General features: G+C 42.3%; 1 long non-coding RNA gene across 1 annotated transcript; it reads left to right on the forward strand.

Moving 5' to 3' along the window:
* Positions 1 to 1706: 1706 nt before the first annotated feature.
* LOC116153341 (uncharacterized) lies at positions 1707 to 18211 on the forward strand. The gene is made up of 3 exons (XR_004137060.2): positions 1707 to 1877; positions 17178 to 17296; positions 17865 to 18211. It is a non-coding gene; the product is annotated as an uncharacterized LOC116153341 (long non-coding RNA).
* Positions 18212 to 21425: the final 3214 nt, after the last annotated feature.

Raw genomic sequence — 21425 nt, forward strand, 5'->3', positions numbered from 1 at the left:
GTGCATGTTTAAGGGAGGGGAGGAAGGACCTTGCATAATCTCTAAGCTCAAAATAAGAACATTGAACAACCACCCCAAACAATATATTAGAAACCCCTGTGTTTGCTATTATCAGATATGAAGTCTGAAGTAACTAGCTTCCATTTTTATATTTCTTTTTTTTTGTTTTAATGGGCATTTAAAAAATGCTTCCCCTTTTTCTTTTTTTTTTAAATTGAAGTGTAGTTGATTTACAATATTGTGTTAGTTTCTGGTGTACAGTATAGTGATTCAGTTATACATATATATATTCTTTTTCATTATAGGTTATTACAAGTTATTGAATATAGTAGGATCTTGTTGTTTACCTATTCTGTATATAATAGTTTGTATCTGCTAATCTTAAGCTCCCAATTTATCCCTTCCTTCTTCTTCCCTTTGGTAATCAAAAGTGTGTTTTCTATGTCTATGAGTCTCTTTCTGTTTTACAAGTAAGTTCATTTTTGTCATTTTTTAAAGATTCCACATATAAGTGATATCACATGATATTTATCTTTCTCTGTCTGACTTACTTCATACGTGATAATCTCTAGGCCCATCCATGTTGCTGCAGTTGGCATTATTTCATTCTTTTTCATGGCTGAGTAGTATTCCATTGCATAAATATACCACATCTTCTTTTTCCAGTCATCTGTCGGTGGACATTTAGGTTGCTTCCATGTCTCGCTATTGTAAATAGTGCTGCTGTGAACATTGGGGTGCATGTATCTTTTTGAATTGGAGTTTCCTCTAGATATATACCCAGGAGTGGGATTGCTGGATCACATGGTAAGTCTATTTTTAGTTTTTTAAGGAACTTCCGTACTGTTTCCCTAGTGGCACCAAACTGCATTCCTACCCACGGTGTAGGTTCCCTTTTCTCCACACCCTCTTCAGCATTTATCATTAAATGTCTGTTTGTGGACTTTTTAATGATGGCCATTCTGACCGGTGTGAGGTGATACCTCATTGTAGTTTTGATTTGCATTTCTCTGATAATTAGCAATACTGAGCATTTTTTCATGTACCTATTGGCCTCATTGTCTTCATTGGTCATATGGTCATATGTCTTCATCGGAGAAATATCTGTTTAGGTCTTCCGTCTATTTTTGATTAGGTTGGTTTTGTTTTGTTATTGAGTTGTATGTGATATTTGTATATTCTGGAAGTTAAGCCCTTGTCAGTCACATCATTTGCAAATATTTTCTCCCATTCCGTAGGTTGTCTTTTCATTTTGTTTGTGGTTTACTTTGCTGTGCAAAAGTTTATAAGTTTAATTAGATCCCATTTGTTTATTTTTGCTTTTATTTCTATCGCCTTGGGAGGCTGACCTAGGAAAACATTGCTATGATTTATGTCAGAGAATATTTTCCCTATGTTCTCCTCTAAGAGATTTATGGTGTCCTGTCTTACATTTAAGTATTTTTATATCTCTGGATTGTAAAGTGCCTCCCACCGCCAGGCCCTTTTGGTTATGGGAAATGAGTGTGTTTTAGGACCAACATGTCAGAATCATGAGGAAGAAACTTGGCAGTGGAACAAACTACACGATATGCTTGACAAGAACTGAGAAACAATACATCTCACATTTTCTGAGGCAGTTTTCCATTTTTGGTTCAGAAATATGACCCAGAAGCCACAGAAAGGGAAGCACTGTTGCATTAGGGTCACAAAGAGTTAGTCTTTACTAAAGAACCAACAGAGGATATTTCTGCACAGAAAAATGAGGTGTCTGTAGAAGGAGAACTTAGTCCTGCTTCCAGCAGGGATAGGGGGAAATTGAAAAGAGTGAACTTGTGATTGTTTGCTTCCAAGATGAAGACCAAGGTACAGAAGCCCCAGAAGGACAGAGCTGTGAGGTAATGCGAGGTGGCGGGAAACATGAGCACGTGTAAACATACGTTCAGCTCTTTCTGGGCTTGCCTAATCCCAGTCCTTTGGAGTTTGCCTTTTACGAGGGTAAACATGGTTTAATAGTGAGCAAATATTAGTTCACATAATTAAAACCTGTTGAGCTGAACAGGAAACATTTAAGGGAAGTCTGCAGGTGCCTGCAAGACGCTGGAAGGATCTCAGTACATGGTCTCCTTCCCTCCCAAGGGGAGTGTCCCTGGAATGAAGCCACCAACGACAGGAAAGGAAACAGACAGCTTATTAAAAAAAAATTGCAGAAAGGTTCTGAACTGATTGATAAGCTGCTAGCCCTGGGAAGAGTGTAAAAGGCATCTGGGATATTTGCATTTTGTTTATTAAAGGGAGGAAGGCGTCTCACAACTCTCTCCCCCTGATTCATTCAGGACATGTCATTTCCAAGACAACTGCCATCTCAGCATTTGAATCTCTTTGCAGCTTCACTCCAGGTTTCACCACTGTATATTAAAAAAAAAAAAAAGGTGGTTCCAATATGCCTTAAAAAAGAAAAGCTAGCCTGACTTCTAAAATCCAATTTCGATCCATGGATGTATTTTCTTCCTGGAGGGGGCCATGTGATCTCCCCCCTCACCATCCTGCATTCTTTTCATTCTGAGGCCTGGTCACATCTGGACAGAAGCCCTCATCCTCAGGCTCTTGGTGGTGAGTGGGAGTGTGCCTCATTCAGCTCCAGAGTGGAGACAAATGGGTGTGTAACTCACCATGCCCCATGGCAAGAAATAATACACGCCAAGAAGGGGAGGGGGAATAAACAAAGTGCTGATAGAAAATTAATCTTATTAGGAAGATTTGTTTGTGGTGACATTTGAAATGAGCCTGAAAAATGAGTAGGATTTTGACAGATGGCAAAGAGTGTCACTGGAATTATTAAGGTATCAACATTCAATAATATCTAAATGAATCCAAATCTGGGCAGAACTCTAGCTTTTTGGAGACTGGCCTGGCCACACTGTTCTGCTGGCAAGAGCACCCCAACTAACCTCTGGAGGACCAACCTTCCCTATTCTCAGCCTAAGTCCTTGAACAGGGCTGACTCCACCCACTGGCTCTGGGCTCAGGCATGTGACCCAGACTAGTCAATAAGAGAACCATATTCCCTTAGCATAGTGATTGGTTCAGGGGTGAGCATGTGACCCAAGTTGGACCAATCCTGGAGCTTTTCCTGGAACCATTGTGGAAAAGGCATCCTCTTTCTGCTGGAGCTGCTGAGCCAGGAGGTTGTAATTTAGGAGCTGCAAGGGGCTTGTTTTGTTACTACAGAGGCAGAGCCTTGGAGACAGCAAGATTCCTGAGCACCTGGATCTAGCTGGACCTGAAACTCTACTTTGGACTTTTTAGTCACTCAAACCAATAAATTCACCTTTTAATAAGCCTTTTTGAGCTTTTCCCTTGTAAGCAAAAATGTCCTAGCCAATACAGAAATTTTTAAATAGTCTGCTTAAGCAAACAAACAAACAACACCCAGTGGGGCAAGGGGATCGTAGATTTGCAGAGCAGGTTCCTAGCAAACAGAAATTTTCCTTTTGCTAACATTGCCAGGTCCCAGTGACTAAGACACTGGAGAGTTTATTCCTAAGTACCCTGGTCTGAGGCCACTCACCAATCCTCTGTGCTGGATATTTTTCCATGCATCAGAAATGAACTATGCAACTCTGTAGCCACAAAGCAATGAAAACAGTTCATTTGCCTTTTGTGTCTCTCCCAGCTTTGTTTTTTCTGGGTCACATATTGTAAGTCAAGAGTCATAGTGATCATCCTATTTGAATTTATTAATAGTTGAAGAGGCTACTGAGAAAAGATTTGTTAATCATCAGAAGCTAATTCACTGCAGAAGCACTGCAGACAGAGAGTGAGACTGCTGCCCTGAGCCAACTCCTTCTCTGCCCCTTCAAGGAAAACTCTTGGATGTTTGAATTAAGTGCCACATCTGGAAATGCAGAAAGATAATTGCTCTTATTGAGTGCTTACTATGTCCCTGGTACACAATATTTTGCCTGCATTCTCTCTTAATTTTATCAACTCTGTGAGGTAGATCCTAATCCTGTTTAACAGGTGGGGAACGAGACAGATACTATTGGTTGCTACCCAACATCCATTCTCTCCTTGTTCCTTATAGAAAGATAACCCTAAGATTTACTGCTTCTAGTTCAAAGTTTAGGCTCACTGGGTGATTTATCATTTTGCAAACATTTTATCATGTCTCTCCTGCATCTATGGATGGCCATGTGATATGGTTCTGGCCAGTGAGACTTGAATAGAGATCTTCTGGGGATTTCTGGGAAAGTGTTCCTTTCCAAGGGACATTGCCCCTTCTTCCTTGTTCCTTCCTTCTCCCTGCCTGGAACATGGGTATGAGGCTGGTGGTAGAGCAGCCATATTGTGATCCTGAGGCAGCCACAGGAGGACAGCCATATTCTGAGGGTGGTGGAGCAGGAAGAGAGAAGGAAACTGGAATATTCTGATATTGTAAAGCCATTGTTTCTACACCCAGGCCTACTTTCAGACTTGCTATGTGAAAAAAATAAGCCATTATTTGGTTAACCCAGTGAGATTGGGTTTCTGCTACAGACAACTGAATGCCATCCCTCACTGACACAGGGAAACTGAGCTAAAGGAGTTTAAGGGACCTGCTTGTGCATTTCCATATAAAGAGGTGTCTCAAAGCTAAATGAGACATGGCACCCAGCTTTAAAGAATTCAAGCCTAATTATTCTTAGTGAAATAAGTCAGAACAAGAAAGACAAATACTGTATGATATCACTTATATGTGGAATCTTAAAAATACAACGAACTAGTGAATAAAACAAAAAAGAAGCAGACCGCAGATATAGAGAACAAACTAGTGGTTACCAGTGGTGGGGAGGGGCAGCATGGAGGTGGGGGAATGGAAGGTACAAACTACTGGGTATAAAATAGGCTCATGGATGTACTGTAAAACTCAGGGCATATAGTCAATATTCTGTAACAACTGTGAATTTTAAAGTAACCTTTAAAATTATATAAAAATAAAAATATTTTTAAAAAGAGTTCAAGCCTAGTTTGGGAGGCAGACACATAAAGAAACAATTAGTTTATTAGCTTAATGATGTGATTTGCCTAGGGTATCATGGATGCCTCTTAAAAAAAAAGGAAAGAGACAGAAGTAGAACAGGAGATAGGCAGGCAAAGGAGAGAGGTGGGAAAAGAGAGATTATAGCTTGAATAAAGGTACGAAAGTGAGACACAGCATAGCGTATGCAGGGAACCACAAGCTGATATGAGCTATTGGGGGATAAATATGAGGCCGGCAGTGGAAAATGCAGCTGGAGAGGTGTTTCATTTAGCTATTGCTGCCTAATAAGCCACCCCCTCAAATTTAGTGGCTTAAAACTACATTTTGTCATTTCCTATCATTCTACAATCTGAGCTGAGTTCATCTGGGGTTGGAACATCCAGAATAACTTCTTGATCCCAAGTTTGGTGCCTCAGCTGAGGTAAATGGAAGAGCTGGGGCTGGCTGGGCCTCTCTTTCTCGCTCTCTCTCTCTCTGGCCTCTTCATGTCGATAACTGGGGCTTTCTCATAGCATGGTGATCTCAGGGCACATGGCAGATGGCTTCCAGTTGTGAGGAAGAGGACGTTTCCAGTGCATGTAACGTCTGGGTTCAGAAGTACCAGAACATTATTTCTACTGCACTCTGTTGATCAAAGCAAGTCACAAGGCCAGCCCCGAATAGAAGTATCTTCTACTTCTTGATGGGAGGAGCAGTATGCACATATAGGGGGAGATGAATGAACAGTGGTCCTCTTTGGAGACCACCTACCCCAGAGGTAAGAAGGGTGCAGATGAAGGACAACGTTGTCTAATTGTCTGGTAGGCTGATGTGACCACCTGACCAGGGGGGTTGCCCTGCTTCACCTTTGGGATCAGAAAGGAGAATGTCTCTCTGACTGCACCGACTTATCAGAGCCAAATGGACAGAGTGGTGCGATTAGGCAGAGGAAGGGCTGGCACTTGACTCCTCTGAACCCCCTTCAGTCCCCATGTGGCTTAAACTAGACACAGAAGTTTCCATATATTATGGGAGATGGTTGAGTTGAGAATCAGTGAGCCTACTGTGGGTTCTGCAGTGGTGAAGGACAAGGGGAGGCCACAGCAAAGGCCACGTGGGCCTCTCGGATCACGGGCTAGAGGAGAAGATGGCAGACACCCCTGGAGTCAGGGTGGCAGGCTGGGTCCAGATGAGGAGCTCCAGCCACCCTACCACAGGAATCAGCAAGGATCTGGAGGATGTGGTATGGATTTGAGAACCTCATCTCCCAACCCTCAACCATAAGGTCACAAAAGACAACACCCCTCCCACCCAGCCATCCAGTGAGTTCCCCGGGTGCCATGTTGGAGAGCAGCAAGGGGAAGAAGACACAACCTAAGAGCCTGAGATTGTGCCTGAAGGGAAAACCATTTCAAATGGTCTCTTCATAGCATTTCTTGGACTTCATTGAAATCCAACCACAAGAGAGGTTCACAAGGAAGAATGACCAGTTATCATGAAACAAAGAAGCCATGTTAAGTGACATTACAAAGATATCAAAGGAATAATGACAGATGCAGGATGGCAGTTACCTCTGTGGGAGAGGGTGGGGAGGGGTGGTGCATGGGGAGCCTAGGCTGTGTTAGAGATAAGGCTTTATCTCTCAAGTTAGGGGGTGGGTTTGAGTGTTGTTTTAGTCTTTATGCCTTTTTGTGGGTTTTAAGTAGTTCATAATGTAACTTTCTAAAAAGCTGCCGTTTTGAATAGAACTGTGAGCTGCCAATGCCAAGTTTAGGTCTTGAACATATTGCATGGAAGTGGGAACATAGAAGGAGACTGGAAATGGAGTCAGACTTGCTTGTTAGGAAAAAATCCCCTGGGCTGGATTTTAGGACAAGAGTAGGGACAGGGAGGTCAGTGAGGAGGCTGCCACCAATCCCTTGAGAAGTGATGGTGGCCTGACATCCCTGGTGGTGGTCAGGGTGGCTTAGGAGTCAAGTTGGTAACTAGGACTTGGTAACTAACAAGATGGGGGCAGGTGGGTGGGCACATCCATCATCTCAGAGAGCAGGTGGCCATTCCCTTTCAAGCCCTTCTCTGGAAACCCGCTCACTGCTTTGGTTTTTGGTTTCCTTTTCTTGAGCATTTGATTGTTTTTTTAATGTGCCTTCTAGCCCTTGGAACCCCCACTGCCAACCCTCTTATTCTGGGCTTGCCCTTGTGGGATGCTAGCCCAGCCCCTGTCCTTCCATCTGTCTTCTTTCTGGGCCAAGAGTTAACAGCCAGCTGATTGGATCAATAACCTGGGGGGAGGTGTGTGCCAGTGAGTTCCAGAGTTGAATGTGGCAACTTCCCTTTAACATATTTGCATTTTAATAGGAGTCTTCTGATGGGAGAAGCATTAAAACAAGCCAGCATTAAAACAACCTTGAGGGGAGGGGATAGTTCAGTGGTGGAGTGTATGCTTAGCATGCACAAGGTCCTGGGTTTAGTCCCCAGTACCTCCATTAAACAAACAAACAAACAAACAAACAAACCTACCTATCTACCTAATTAATTCCCTCACCAAAGTACAAAATTTAAAAAAAATTAAATTAAAAAAACCCAACCTGGTGCAGGAGGAAGAATGTCTTTGCCATTTATCAATGCAGCAATACCCTTTGTCCTTCCATCCAGAGATTAACACTGCTAATATCTTGGTATATATCCTCTCAAACACCTAGTGTTATAGATATGAATGAACACCCTTATTTCTAGCAGTCAAATTTAGACAGTTTTCTAAAATTCAAAAGTTGTACACATAGTTTCTATAGGTACCATTTAGTAACACTTACACTCCTATTCCAGTAATCTCACTTCTAGGAATTTATCCTAAAGAAAAATCTAGAACAATAAGAATAACATTAGCAATAAACAAAAGTTAATTAAACTTACAAGCTTTTGCACAGCAAAGGAAACCACAAACGAAACCACAACATACAGAATGGGAGAAAATATTTGCAAATGATGCAGCTGACAAAAGTTTAATTTCCAGAATATATAAACAGCTTATACAACTTAATAACAACAAAAAAAGCCAAACAACCTAATCCCAAAATGGGCAGGAGACCTAAATAAGCAATTGTCCAATGAAAACATACAAATGGTCAATAAGCACATGAAAAAATTCTCAATATCTCTACTTATCAGAGAAATGCAAATCAAAACTATAATGAGGTATTACCTCACACCAGTCAGAATGGCCATCATTAAAAAGTCCACAGATGGACATTTAATGATAAGTGCTGAAGAGGGTGTGGAGAAAAGGGAACCTACACTGTGGGTGGGAATGTAGTTTGGTACAGCCTCTAGGGAAACAGTATGGAGTTTCCTTAAAAAACTAAAAATAGACTTGCCATATGATCCAGCAATCCCACTCCTGGTCATATATCCAGAAGGAGCTCTAATTCGAATGGATACATGCACCCCAGTGTTCATAGCAGCACTATTTACAATAGCTAAGACATGGAAGCAACCTAAATGTCCATCAACAGGTGACCGGATAAAGAAGCTGTAGTATATTTACATAATGGAATACTACTCAGCCATAAAAATGAATAAAATAATGCCATTTGCAGCAACATGAATGGACCTGGAGATTGTCCAGCAGATTGTAAGTGAAGTAAGTCAGAAAGAGAAAGAAAAATGCCATATATCACTCATATGTGGAATCTAAAAAAAGAAAAAAGAAGACACTAGTAAACTTATCTACAAAACAAAAACAGACTAACAGACATAGTAAACAATCTTATGGTTACCAGGGGGAAAAGGGGTGGGAAGGGATAAATTGGAAGTTTGGGATTTGTGAATATTAACTAGTGTATATAAAACAGATAAACAACAAGTTCACACTATACAGCACAGGGAAATATATTCAATATCTTTAGTAACCTATTCAATATCTTAGTAACTTATAATGAGAAAGAATATGAAAATGAATATATGCATGTATATGTATGACTGAAACATTATGCTGTACACCAGAAGTAATTGACACATTGTAAACTGACTATACTTCAATTTAAAAAAAAGAATAATATTAGCTATTATGTGTTGACTGAATTTTTAAAAATTACTTTACTGGGGATTGAACCCAGGACCTCATGTATGCTAAGCAAGTGCTCTACCACTGAGCTATACTCTCCCCAATGTATTGAATTTTAGTTGTGTACCAAGGGTTTTATACACATTGACTCATTGAATTCTTATATCAAACCTACAAAGCAGGTAACATCTCCCCTTCACCTGAGGCTGGAGAAGGGAAGGACCTTGTCCAGGGCCCTCTGCTAGCAGGTTGGTCCAGAGCTGGGGCTCAGTGTGGCGGAGGGAACCCCAGAAAAAAGCATCATCCACCTAGATCCTCTCAGATATGAGTGTACCCCTTGTCCCAGAGTCTCCTGTCCTCCCCACATGCTCTAAAGGCCCTGGGTGAGAGGATTGTGACCCAAAGCCTTGCCCTCACCTTTGGGGTGAGTGGCAGCAGATGACCGTGCCTGCTGTGCCTACCCTCCCCCAGCCCCGTCTAATTTCAGCTCTTCTTTGAAAGAGCCTCTTCCACGAAGACTTCCATCAATCTCTCAGGCCAATTCTGTCTCTCCGTTCCCTGTTCTCCTGCAGTGCTGGAGCTACCTCAGTATACCCCAGAACAGATTCTGCTGCCTTCCAACCTGCCACAGTGTTTCTCAAAATATGTTCTTAGGGTCCCAATCAGAGTTCTCTGGGGAGCTATTAACAGTGCTGACTGACTGAATCAGAGTCTGGTCGGGGCCCAGGAATCTGCATGTCACAAGCATTTAGTGGTGCCTGTAGCACACTGGTGTGGGAGGGGCCCTGCACTGGCACATACACCTCCCCGGAGCAGGGGCTGTCGCCTTGCTCTCTGCATTCCCCATGACACTGAGTGCAGGGAGGTACAGCAGACCTCGGGGTTTGGTGGAGTCAGTGTAGAGATGGATTTTTTCAGAAGGAAATGAAAGTGGGGGAGGTAGAAAAAGTGGGGTTGTGGGTGTGGGATGACTGAAGAGGGTGTGATTTGAGAGCTTTTGCAGGAGAGTAAATGAGGTGGGAAGTCTGAGGGCTGATTTGGGATGCCCACTTCAGGGTCCTCGGAGTGCACCCAATAGATATGCAGTCAATATCTTCTCCCCCACAGATACATACTTTCGTCCCAGGATTTTTTTTTTTAAATCTGGACTTTCAATGCCAGAATGAGTAACTGTGTATAAAGTGGGTCACCAGGAAGTGATAACTAATGCATAGACTATTTTAACTGCTGAATCAGGACTCTCTCTGCTCCAGGATGAAATATGCAGGAAGGAAAATAAGCAGATGATGGGAGTGGAAGGAATCCTAAAATAATATTTTCACAAACAAATTCTGGCCCAATGTACGCCGGAGGGTGGGGGAGGGGGGCTACAATGATACACACTCCTGAGACTTGAAGAACTGAAATGAAACTGCCCGACTAGATAACTTTTCAAATGACCTAAGCCCTCTTGAGGCGCATGACTGCTCAGACCCACAGCCCGAAAGGCTTTGGCAACGTTGTTCGGGCATCTTAAGTCACTCTGCTTCACAGCACAGGCGGGCAGGGCTCAAAGAAAGCAAAGACGAACAAAACGAAACCCGAACGGAATTTTAAAATCTGTTCTGTGTGCTCTTCCTGAAACAAACAAACAAAACCTATCTTTTCCATTTGATTTGTTTCATCAATTTTTTTTCCTTGCGGTAAAACATACACAACATAAAAATTAACCATTTTAACCATGTTTAAGTGTACAATTCCGTGGCACTAAGTACATTTACAATGTTGTACAACCGTCACCACTATCTATTTCCAGAATGTTTTCATCTACCCAAACAGAAACTCTGCACCAAATAAGCAACAACTTTCCATGCCTCCAACCCTGCCAGTCCCTGGTAACCATCATTTAATTTTCTGTCTCCTTAAATCTGTCTATTCCAGGGACCTCATGTAAATGAAAATTGAATATTTGTCCTTTGGGACAAAAATAATACAATATTTATAGTTTTCCACTTAGCATAATGTTTTCAAGGTTCTTGCATGTTGTAGTGGATATCAGAATTTCGTTCATCTTTATGGCTGAATACTATTTTATTGTCTGCATATACAACATTTTGTGTAGCCCCTCATAGACTGGTGGAAAGTTGGTCTGTTCCACCTTTAGCCATTGTAAATAAAGCTGCTGTGAGCACTGGTGTGCAAATATCTGGTTCAGTTTCTCTTTTCAGTTCTTTTGAGTATATACTGAGTAATGGAATGGCTTAATCATATGGTAATTCTAGGTTTAATTTCTGAGGAACCACAAACTGTTTTCCACAGCGGCCGCACCATTTTATAGTCCCACCAACGCACACAAGGGTTCTAATTATTTCCCATCCTGCCAACACTTGCTATTTTCCATTTTTTCAAAAATAATAGCCATCCCAATGGGTGTGAAAGGGTATTTTACTGTGTTTTGGATAGATTTCTTAAACAGAAATCATACCAAGACACAGATTATAGGTAATTTCCCATAATTTAGGTTTTGAACAGAAACTAGGAATCATAACATATACTGAAAACAATACTAAGGATGTTTGTAACTCATCTTATTGTGCACAGTATCTTTTTGTTTATCCTGTTTTGGGGGCAAAGTTCTAAATCACCCTCCTGGAGTCTCATCTTGTGTATTCATTACTTTTTCTTCCTGACACAAGTTTCCAATTTTACTTAATGTTCTAAAAATAATTTGTGTGCATGACATTCAGAGATATGTTCATCTCTGATGACGGGGGTTATTACTTCTTGGTATCCTATTGCACCAGTTTTCAAGGTTGAACAGATTCTTTGGATTCCATTGTTAAGTCATGCAGCATTTTATAGTCAGAAGGAACAAAGAGAAGAAGTTGCTTCTTTGAAACTGATCTGCGGTCTTTTCTTAACACACCTACTATAGTCAAGGGACAGACCTAATGTGTTGAAATACTCTGTTAAATCTTAATTTTCTTTGGGCATAACCAACACATTTGATAAAGAGAGACCTTTCATGAACACTTGCTTAATAAGAATTTGACAGCCAGCCAAGAGCCAGCCATTTTGCTGGGTGCTGGATACACACTAGTGACAAACAGACCTCGTGACATGTGGTAGACGTTTCCAGAAAGGGGCAGTCCTATTATTTTTACTGCCTTCTTGACTAATCGCTTAAGGGATAATTCATAAAAGTTCAGGGATAAGTTTGGCCCAGGACCAAACTGTACTTAGTGAATTGACTTTTACGTGATTTTTTCAAAGGAATGTGAGTTAGCTTATAAGAGATACATACAATAATGTTAATATACAGAGAGGTAGAATCTGGATCAAGAAGTAAGGAAGGTAGCAACACACTTGCCCTAAGTTGCATGTGTTTGACACAATCACTATTATGTAATTACTATGTTTGATACAAATTAAAGGGATGCATTTGCTTGGGAAAAAAAATTATCATTGACTTAAACAGAGGCCCATTTATCTCACATAACAAGAAGCCTGAGATCAAGCAGACCAGGGCTGGTACTGTAATTCTCTGTCAGGGACCCAGGTTCGCCATCTTTCTGCTTTGCCATCCTTAGCAGGTAGACCTTTGTCCTCGCACTGTCACCTCGTGGTCCCCAAACGGTTGCTGTACCTCAAGGCAGGAAGAAAGGAGAAGCCTAGGGGCAAGAGCTTTCTCCTACCTTTCTTTTTCTATCCAGCCAAGAACAATGAAGGGCCTGAGAGTTCATCTTGTTTGCAAGCTAAGGTCTTAGTCTGCCACAGTTTCATGGTTGCTAGCAGGAGTCACAAGACACCAGGGTCAGAGGCAGCCACCCTTGTGACTCAGCACACAGCAAGCAGCATGATTTGTGGCCATTCTCCTTGCCCTCAGGTCCCATGGGGACAGTACGGATAGGCCCACAGGAATGCCTGCACACTCAGTGGGCTGCCTCACAGGAGAGGAACCTTGAACTCTGGGACTCCAAAACTTACGCAATGGGAAGTAGGCAGGCCTGCCCTTTGCTCTGGAGTGAAACATCCTCCCTGTCTTCCGAGGATCTAAGCAAGCCTTCCCTTTGCTCTGGAGGGACAATATCTCTATCTTCCAAGGTTGTATGCTATTCAAACATCCTTGGGAAGATAGTCTGTTACTATTAGTAAGTGCCTCTGTTTGCAAGAGGCTTACAGAAATGAGAGAGACCACGGAGAACCATCTCCCAGCAATACCCTCCCCAGGGCCTTCTAACACTATGTTACTGGCCAGAACCCTATCACTTGGCAGCCTCTAACTGCCAGGGAGGCTGTGAACCTGGGTATTCCGGCGGGGCGCACTGCCGCTCCAAATAAAACGGTGCGGTGCTTCTGTTCGTAAGAAAGGCAAACGAGGGGCGGAGCTTCACAAGGGTGGGGCAAACACTGTGCCCGCGAGGTTTTATCTGTGTGGCCAATGTCTTTTTCCCATCGTGTAACACATTTTATGACTCTGGGCTTACTGACCCTGCCAGAAAGAATCCGTACAACTTAGACGCAAGAACACTCCCAGTCAAGTATCATTTTACAAACTGCAAATAAGGTATTCATCGTTTAGTGCAGAATTTTAATGTCGTAACTGCATAATATTAAAGTACATAAGCCCGTCACTCCTTAGAACTCTCCCCATTTAAAAAAAATCTGTATTCATTACTTTTACAGACCATTTTTGGAGGAGTGAGAATAACAATTCTTTGAATTTAAGAAAATGTTTATGTCATGAAATTTCTCCCAATCTTTGGGCATCTATAGCTTAAGGAACACGTTCTACTTTGCAAACAGATAGGTGTTTGTTAAGAGGTTTATAAATATACCTTTTCTGGTCTCCTTTATTTTAAGAGAATTTTTTCACCTCATGACAGTCATTTGGGGCTGATAATGTTACCATGGTAACCATGCTCCAAAATGCCGGTTGCTGGTGAATATTGATCCTTAGCACCTCAGTACCTTTCACGACAGTGCTCACCCCCCTTACGGGAAGGAAACCTTGCTCAGAGTACATTTTGGTCAAGGAACCCACACCCAGTGGCAGCTGGAACTCTTAACAGGAACCTACAGGCTTTTCCTCCTAAGAATCAGCCTAAAGATTCCATTGAGAACTCTGCTCGACCCATATCATCATGGCTTCCATTTCCACTGTAGCAGATAGAGGCACAACTTCTTTGTTTCCTTTGTGGCTGCCCTGTGAGAGCCCGGACGCTCAGTCAACACAACACCTGAGGCACTGAGGGAAAATTTTGGATGTGAATGGACATGACTTCCTCAGAAACAGAGAAGTCTGCAAACTACTTTCCAAAGCTCTTACTATATATGATTTTGAAATAAAAATACTTCTTTCCTGAGAGGGGAGGAGAGATGTTAATCTGGGTGGTGCCTTGGGAATTTAAGGACTGAGCCAAGCCCAGGGCTATCATGCTGGTGACGATTGTCAAGACTGTAGCCGGGTGACCAAAGATGGAGCTGCCCTCTCTTCTCTGCAAGTGGGGGAGAGCCTCTCCACTTCAGCAAGATTTTGTGTATGAGAAGGGGCTGAGGTGGGGTGTGCTTGTTGGAGTAAGCAGCTTTGAAAATTTCATTCTCCTTGCCAAGAACTAATGGACTGTCTTCAATGTGCATGAAAATCTGTTCTGCATGGTGACCAGAGAAGCCAAGAGGAGGCCTCCGTAGACCGAATTTGGCATCAGCCTATCTCAGTGTGAGAAGGCCTGGATGTGTTTATTTTACTGTCTGCTGTAACTCAGAAAAAAACAAACAAAAACCCTGCAAAGTTTCATTGAGACAACAGTTGGTCACAAAAAAGGAATTTGAACCAAGATAACGCTAGTTACATTTTATCCACATGTTCCTGAAACCAAAGCACTAACAGTTGAATACATAGCCTTTCACCATTAGATTAAAATGTAACCAAATCAGCATAGACTTTATAGAATTAAAGGAATCTATATGCACACACAGGCACACACAGATATCGTTTGATATCTCAAGAACTACTGATGGAATTAAAGGATTCGGAGACCAAGAGAGACATTTCACTTTCTTATCATCTTTGTCCTGTGTTGGGAAAGGCAAACAAGCATTGGTGGAGTGGAAACCAGGGGAGAAACTGCTCCCCTATCACTTGCGGGGACAGCCAGTTTTATGAAGCTCTGTGGGCCAGGCACTATTCCTCAGCGCTTCCCAGAGGATTTTGCTGAACGCTTAACAGCCGTGTCAGGTGAAGCGATCAGAATCCCCACTTTACTGCTGCAGCAACTAAAGCATAGAGAAGTCAAGTGACTTGCCCAACATCACACAGCTAGTTGTGTGGGACCTATGCCTCCTGTGTAAAATGATATACAAGCGCCCCTTTTGTTTTGTGGCTCAGGGTCCTCACAACAAAGTGCTACCGCAGGAAGGAGAGAGAGAATCAGGCTGCAGTATACTGGGGGGAAGTAACAAGGGAGGCTCTGACAGCCCAGGGAGGGCAACGTCTCCCCGCACAGCGCAATTTCTCATCAGTGAGCTGGTGCTCAGGCCCCCAGCCGCAGAGGCCTGTCCAGGGTTTCTGTGCCGCCAGGGTCACGTTGCCTAGCCTCCTGTCGGGGGACTGCAGCCCTGGAACAAAGCCCAGGCTGTAGGGCTGCCAGGACCTGGCTGGTCTTCTACTCCAAGACAGAGGAGAATGTCATTCCTGGGTAAAATCTCCTTCAAATGACCTTTCTGAAGTAAGTTCTGTCAGTTTCAGCATCTGCCCACCTCAGTGTGTCCTCTCCAACACCAAAAAGACACATCCTCTGAGATACAACCGGTGCTCCCAAGGGCCTCGGGTACTGGTGACCGTGCTCTTAGGGGACTGAAGTCACTGCCAGCATTGCTTCTCCACGGGGATCTTGTCATCAGACGGCAGTGTGACACCTGAGTACAGACTGTCTTTTCAGCAAGAGGCACTTTTTTTTGTTGTTGTTAATGCTGCCTGTTTTCCCTGGAGAATCAAGCTCTGCTTAATCCAAATAATACATGGGAAATGTTTGGAATTGTCACTGTCAGTTGTTGGAAATTAAAAAGCAGAGTTGGAAATTAAAAAGCAGCAATAGGCCAACGCATTCCTTTGGAATTTCTTAAACTGCCCTCTCAATACAGTAACAGAGCCTCTTAGATCTCAGACCTTCTCACTGTTTCTCATTTGGTCCTTAAGATGATAAACGCTTCTGGCCCTAAAATATGCAGTGTTATAATTATAAAAAAAATATATGGATAGCTTTAATAAAAGAGATGACTAACAACAAGGACCTATTGTATAGCACTGGGAACCGTATTCAATATCTTGTAATAACCTATAGTGGAAAAGAATCTGAAAAAGAATATATATGTATATGTGTGTATGAAAAATTGAATCACCTTACTGTACACCTGAAACTAACACCAGCTTATAAATCAACTGTACTTCAATTTTATAAAAAAGAGAGGGATGATTAGATCAATTAACAAACTTTCTAAATCCAAAGTCAAGCCCTCTTAGTTAAACCTATAATATTATGTCTCATAGGTTTTGTTTGAAATCAATGATTTAAAGCATAATTTATCTATTCCTCTGAAGACTTTAACTTAAAAAAAATCCAGTTGGGGATAATTGTTCACATTTGCCTAATGATATTTCTATTTGAAAAGACGTTCTAAGAGAATGTACATTTTTGAGTTACAATAGCTTTAAATATATGATTAAAATCAAAATGGGAAAATTCAAGTGAAAGAACTAGATACTTTTGAAAGGTGTTCTTTATATGAGAACTCAAGGTAGCATGTTTGGTTAGCATTATCATTGATTTTTTTTCTTTTTTTCTGCTTCTGTGCAGGTGAGGTAGGGAGGACCAGATGTCTTGTCTCTAGCAAGACAATAATTGACTTCATTATTGTTGTCTGACTTTGCCTTGTGTGCGTTGTTCATTGCTTACTGAGGCATGTGATGCTGTCTACGGGGTCTGAAATGTACAAGAAGGGGCCAGAGGCCTTGGGACAACTGAAAAAGAAGTCATTGCCATGGCCTCACTCAGTCACCTGTCCCCAGGCAAAAGCATGCCCCGTCCTCCTTGAAGGTTTGGAGAGCAACCCCTACTCAGCTGCTGTTGCTAACCATAGTCCTCGTTGCCCTAGGCCCTAGGCCCACAGGATTGAGAACCTTAATGCTTGAAAGAAGTCAGAAACTGATACTGAAGAGCAGACCTGTCTTGGGAGGAACACAGCTCTAAGGAAAGACTGGTAAATGCAGAAGGGTGAGTATGAGTGGGATCTGACTAGGCATGGCAGAGAAGAAGTTCAAGTGTGTTTGAGTTAAACTGAAGCCAAGATTCTAATGAAAGATTGAGGTGTTCTAATAAAATTCAGCAGGTGCTCAGGAACTGCTTAACTGGATAAATCAGAAGATGCTGGCCAGGGGATCCTTGGTGGGTGAAGTGGGGGGTGACCAGCTTGGGAGGTTAAGGGTCTTCGGAGAGAGTAATTACAGCGTGAACCATGGGGTCTCCTTGGAGGAGCAGGTACCAAGCAACAGAACTGAACAGAGAAGCTGGGCTCAGTTGTTAAGGCAGGGGGGATTGCTAGTTGCCTACCCAGTATCTACCCTCCCCCTTTTCCTTCATAACACAACCCAGATTTTAAATTGGATGACACTGTGTCCAGCTGAAAGACTACACTTGTCAGCCACATTTACAGCTGGGCTGGCCATTGAGAAATAAGCAGAAGTTGTTGGGTGGTCTTGTGTGAAGACAACCAGAAAAGGGGAGACTACTGGCATACTCATTGTTTTCCCTTCTCCTTTCCTCCTGTGCCTTCCTGGAACAGGAAGATCAATGTGATGGCTGGAGCTCTAGTTGGACCATGAAGTGAATTTGAAGATGGAAGCCATATGCTAAGGATGGCAGAACAAAAAGATGGAGGAAACCTGGAACCTTGATGACATTGTAGCTCCCACACCAGCCAGATTCCAGCCTTCTTTTGTGTGAGAGAGAAATAAGCTTCTATCTTCTTGAAACCACCATTATTTCCTCATTCATCTGGGACATCACAAGCTTAGGGATCTTTGGAAGGCTTTGAACAAAGAGTAAAAAAATTAGAGACTTTATTTGTTTGCTTTCTGGTAGTTTATTTTTTATAAAGTTAAGTAAGCTGTAAAACAAAGGTGATATAACTTGACAAAATAGTCTCTGAGCTCACTCATAAAAGGAATCAAGGGGTTATGTATTATATGTTTATTTGGCTTAAACAAAGAGTCTGTTTGCTTATGTAATTTAGAAGTCCGGAGGTTGGGTGGGCTTAGGTAAGGCCAGATAGAGGAGCTGGACAAGTCAGTGAAGACCCAATGTCCTTCCAGGTCTTACTCTCCCACAGTTTTATTCTGTGACTATCTTACTTAATGATCACAAGATCCCAAAAGCCCTTGGCGAAGTCTCCTTATATCTGGACCAGGTGGCCGTCCCCAAACCAATCACTGTATCTGGGGTGAGTTGGACAGTGGAACCCACTGGATGACTTCAGTTAGGTTGATCTCTTCCAGTTGCATGGCTGGGAAGTAGGGGCCCTTTCTAGGATGGGGAAAAAGGAAGTGCATGTGGGGAGGTCACCATGTGCCCTGGATCTCTCCTGGCCATCTTTTCCACGTAGTATTATTTCAAGGGCTTCAGTTTTTTAAAAAGACAAAGATTTTTTGCTCCCAAATTCATTTGTATTATCCTGAAAGCCAAAATGAGGCTTGGGGTGGGGATTAAGGCATGGGGTTGCCAAAGTAACTTCGCTACTCTCACTGTCATTCATTAATTCAACAGTCATCATTTCTTGGGTGCTGGTTATGAGTCATACAGTCAGCAGGTCTTGCTGAGAGGATGAGCCCATACTAAGCCATTAAGATCAGCGGCCCTGGAACACAGAGACGCACATCCTCTTTATGAAGGTCAGGAAGCAAGTATGAGGGCATGGGAAAAGGACGGGTAAGTCTTGCTGTGACTGGGTGTTGGGCACTGGGCGATGCCCAGAGAGAGGGCACCTGTGTGGGCCCCCAGCCCGGCCCCTGGGTTGGCTGCTGAGAAAGGGAAAGCAGGATGGAGGGCAAATGGGGGCTTCAAGCTGTGCCTGGTTTTCTGGATTTTGACTGGGGTTCTGAACGCTCCTGGTTAGGGAGGCTCTGGGGGAAGAGTGTGTAGAGTTAGTGGTTCTTAACTTGGGTTTTAAAAGTGTTTGGGGGATAAAATGCTAGGAAATGAGGGTGAAGTCCCTGAAACTCCCAGGGAGAATCTCTCCCAATCCAGCCAGCCTGCCGTTCTCCTGACCTGGGAGCAGCTTCTTGGGGCTTTTCAGTTTATCCTGACACAATTCTTTTTTCCTGCAAGAGTCAGAAAATAAGGGCTCCATAACCCAAATAGTTCCCGGCACGATATTGTCTCTATTTAAAATCATCTCCCCTGGGGTTCAGCTAACAATGTACATGTCAAATTATGTCACACCCGTTAGTTGCTTTAATTCGGTCAGGCTGGGTCAGGCGGTCCCTGAACCGAGGGAGCTGTGAACCTCCCAGCAGACACTCACAGCTGCAGCGGCCGAGCTGCCCTTGACTCAAGCCACCTCCGGATGTGACATCCCACTAGGAAGCACCAGGCAGTGCCACGTGGAAGCTCAAGCTCATGACAACAGTGACCCATCATCAACCCCCTTTACCAGAGTTTTGCCCCTGGACACTGCAGGATGTGGGTGTGAATTCTGGCCTCATCACTTAGCAGCTATGTGATCTTGGGCAAGTTCTTTAGCTTTTCTGAGCCTCATTTTCCATATCTGTAAAATGAGAAGACTCATAACACTTTGTTTATAGGGCCATAGTGAGAATTAGATGCATGTAAAATGTTTGGCAGAGTCCCTGACATTCAATAACAACTCAGTGCTAGCTATTTTGCTAGTTGTAGTAGTATTTCATTTTTTATTTTGTTTAGTCCTTCAAAATTGGGGTCCCTACCAAGATCACCCACAGGAAATATTTTACCAGCCCTCCAGAAACCAAGAGGAGAAGGTAGCCCTTCCTGGAAGGCATGCAGGGTAACCAAAGTTGTCACAATGATATTCTGACATCAGAATTATTTAAAATAAAAAAAAATCCACCCAATCAAAAAATGGGCAGAAGACCCAAACAGACATTTCTCCAGTGAAGACATACAGATGGCCAATAGGCACATGAAAAGATGCTCAATACAGCTAACTATCAGAGACATGCAAGTCAAAACTGTAACGAGGTATCACCTCGCATCTGTCAGAATGGCTATCATCAGAAAGTCTACAAATGATGTGGAGTCTAAAAAATGAAAAAAGACACGAATGAACTTATCTACAAAACAGAAATGGACTCACAGACATAGTAAACAAATTTATGGTTACCAGGGAGAAAGGCATGGGAAGGGATAAATCGGGAGTTTCAAATTTGCAAATATTAGCTACAATGTATAAAATAGATAAACAAGTTTCTTCTGTATAGCACAGGGAACTGTATTCAATATCTGTACTAACCTATAATGAAAAAGAATATGAAAATGAATATATATGTATATGTATGACTGAAACATTATGCTGTTCACCAGAAATTGACACATTGTAAATGGACTATACTTCAATTTTTAAAAAAATCTACAAATGATACATGCTAGAGAGGGCGTGAAGAAAAGGGAACCCTCCTACAGGGTTGGTGGGAATGAAGTTTGGTGCAAACACTGTGGAAAACAGTATGGAGATCCCTTTAAAAACTAAAAATAGAGTTTCAATATGATTCAGCAATACCACTCCTGGGCATATATCTAGAGAAAACTCCAATTTGAAAAGATACATGCACCTCAATGTTCATAACAGCACTATTTAGAAGAGCCAAGACATGGAAGCAACCCAAATGCCCATCGACAGATGACTGGATAAAGAAGATGTGGTATATATGTACAATGGAATACTACTCAGCCATAAAAAAGAATGAAATAATGCCATTTGCAGCAACATGGGTTGACCAGAGATTATCATACTAAATGAAGCAAGTCAGACAGAGAAAGACAAATATCATGATATCACTTATATGTGGAATCCTAAAAAAATGACACAAATGAACTTATTTACAAAACAAATACTCATAGACATTGAAAACATACTATGGTTACCAATGTGGAAAGGGGTTGGGGAGGGATAAGTGGGGAGTTTGGGATTAGCAGATACAAACTACTGTATACAGAATAGATAAACAACAAGGTCCTACTATATAGCACAGGGAACTACATTCAGTAGCTTATAATAACCTATAATAAAAAATATGAAAAAGAATATAACTGAATCACTATGCTGTACACCAGAAACTAACACAACATTGTAAATCAACTACACTTCAAT

The sequence above is a fragment of the Camelus dromedarius genome, chromosome 5 (genome assembly GCF_036321535.1).
Source record: "Camelus dromedarius isolate mCamDro1 chromosome 5, mCamDro1.pat, whole genome shotgun sequence".
Taxonomy (NCBI): domain Eukaryota; kingdom Metazoa; phylum Chordata; class Mammalia; order Artiodactyla; family Camelidae; genus Camelus; species Camelus dromedarius.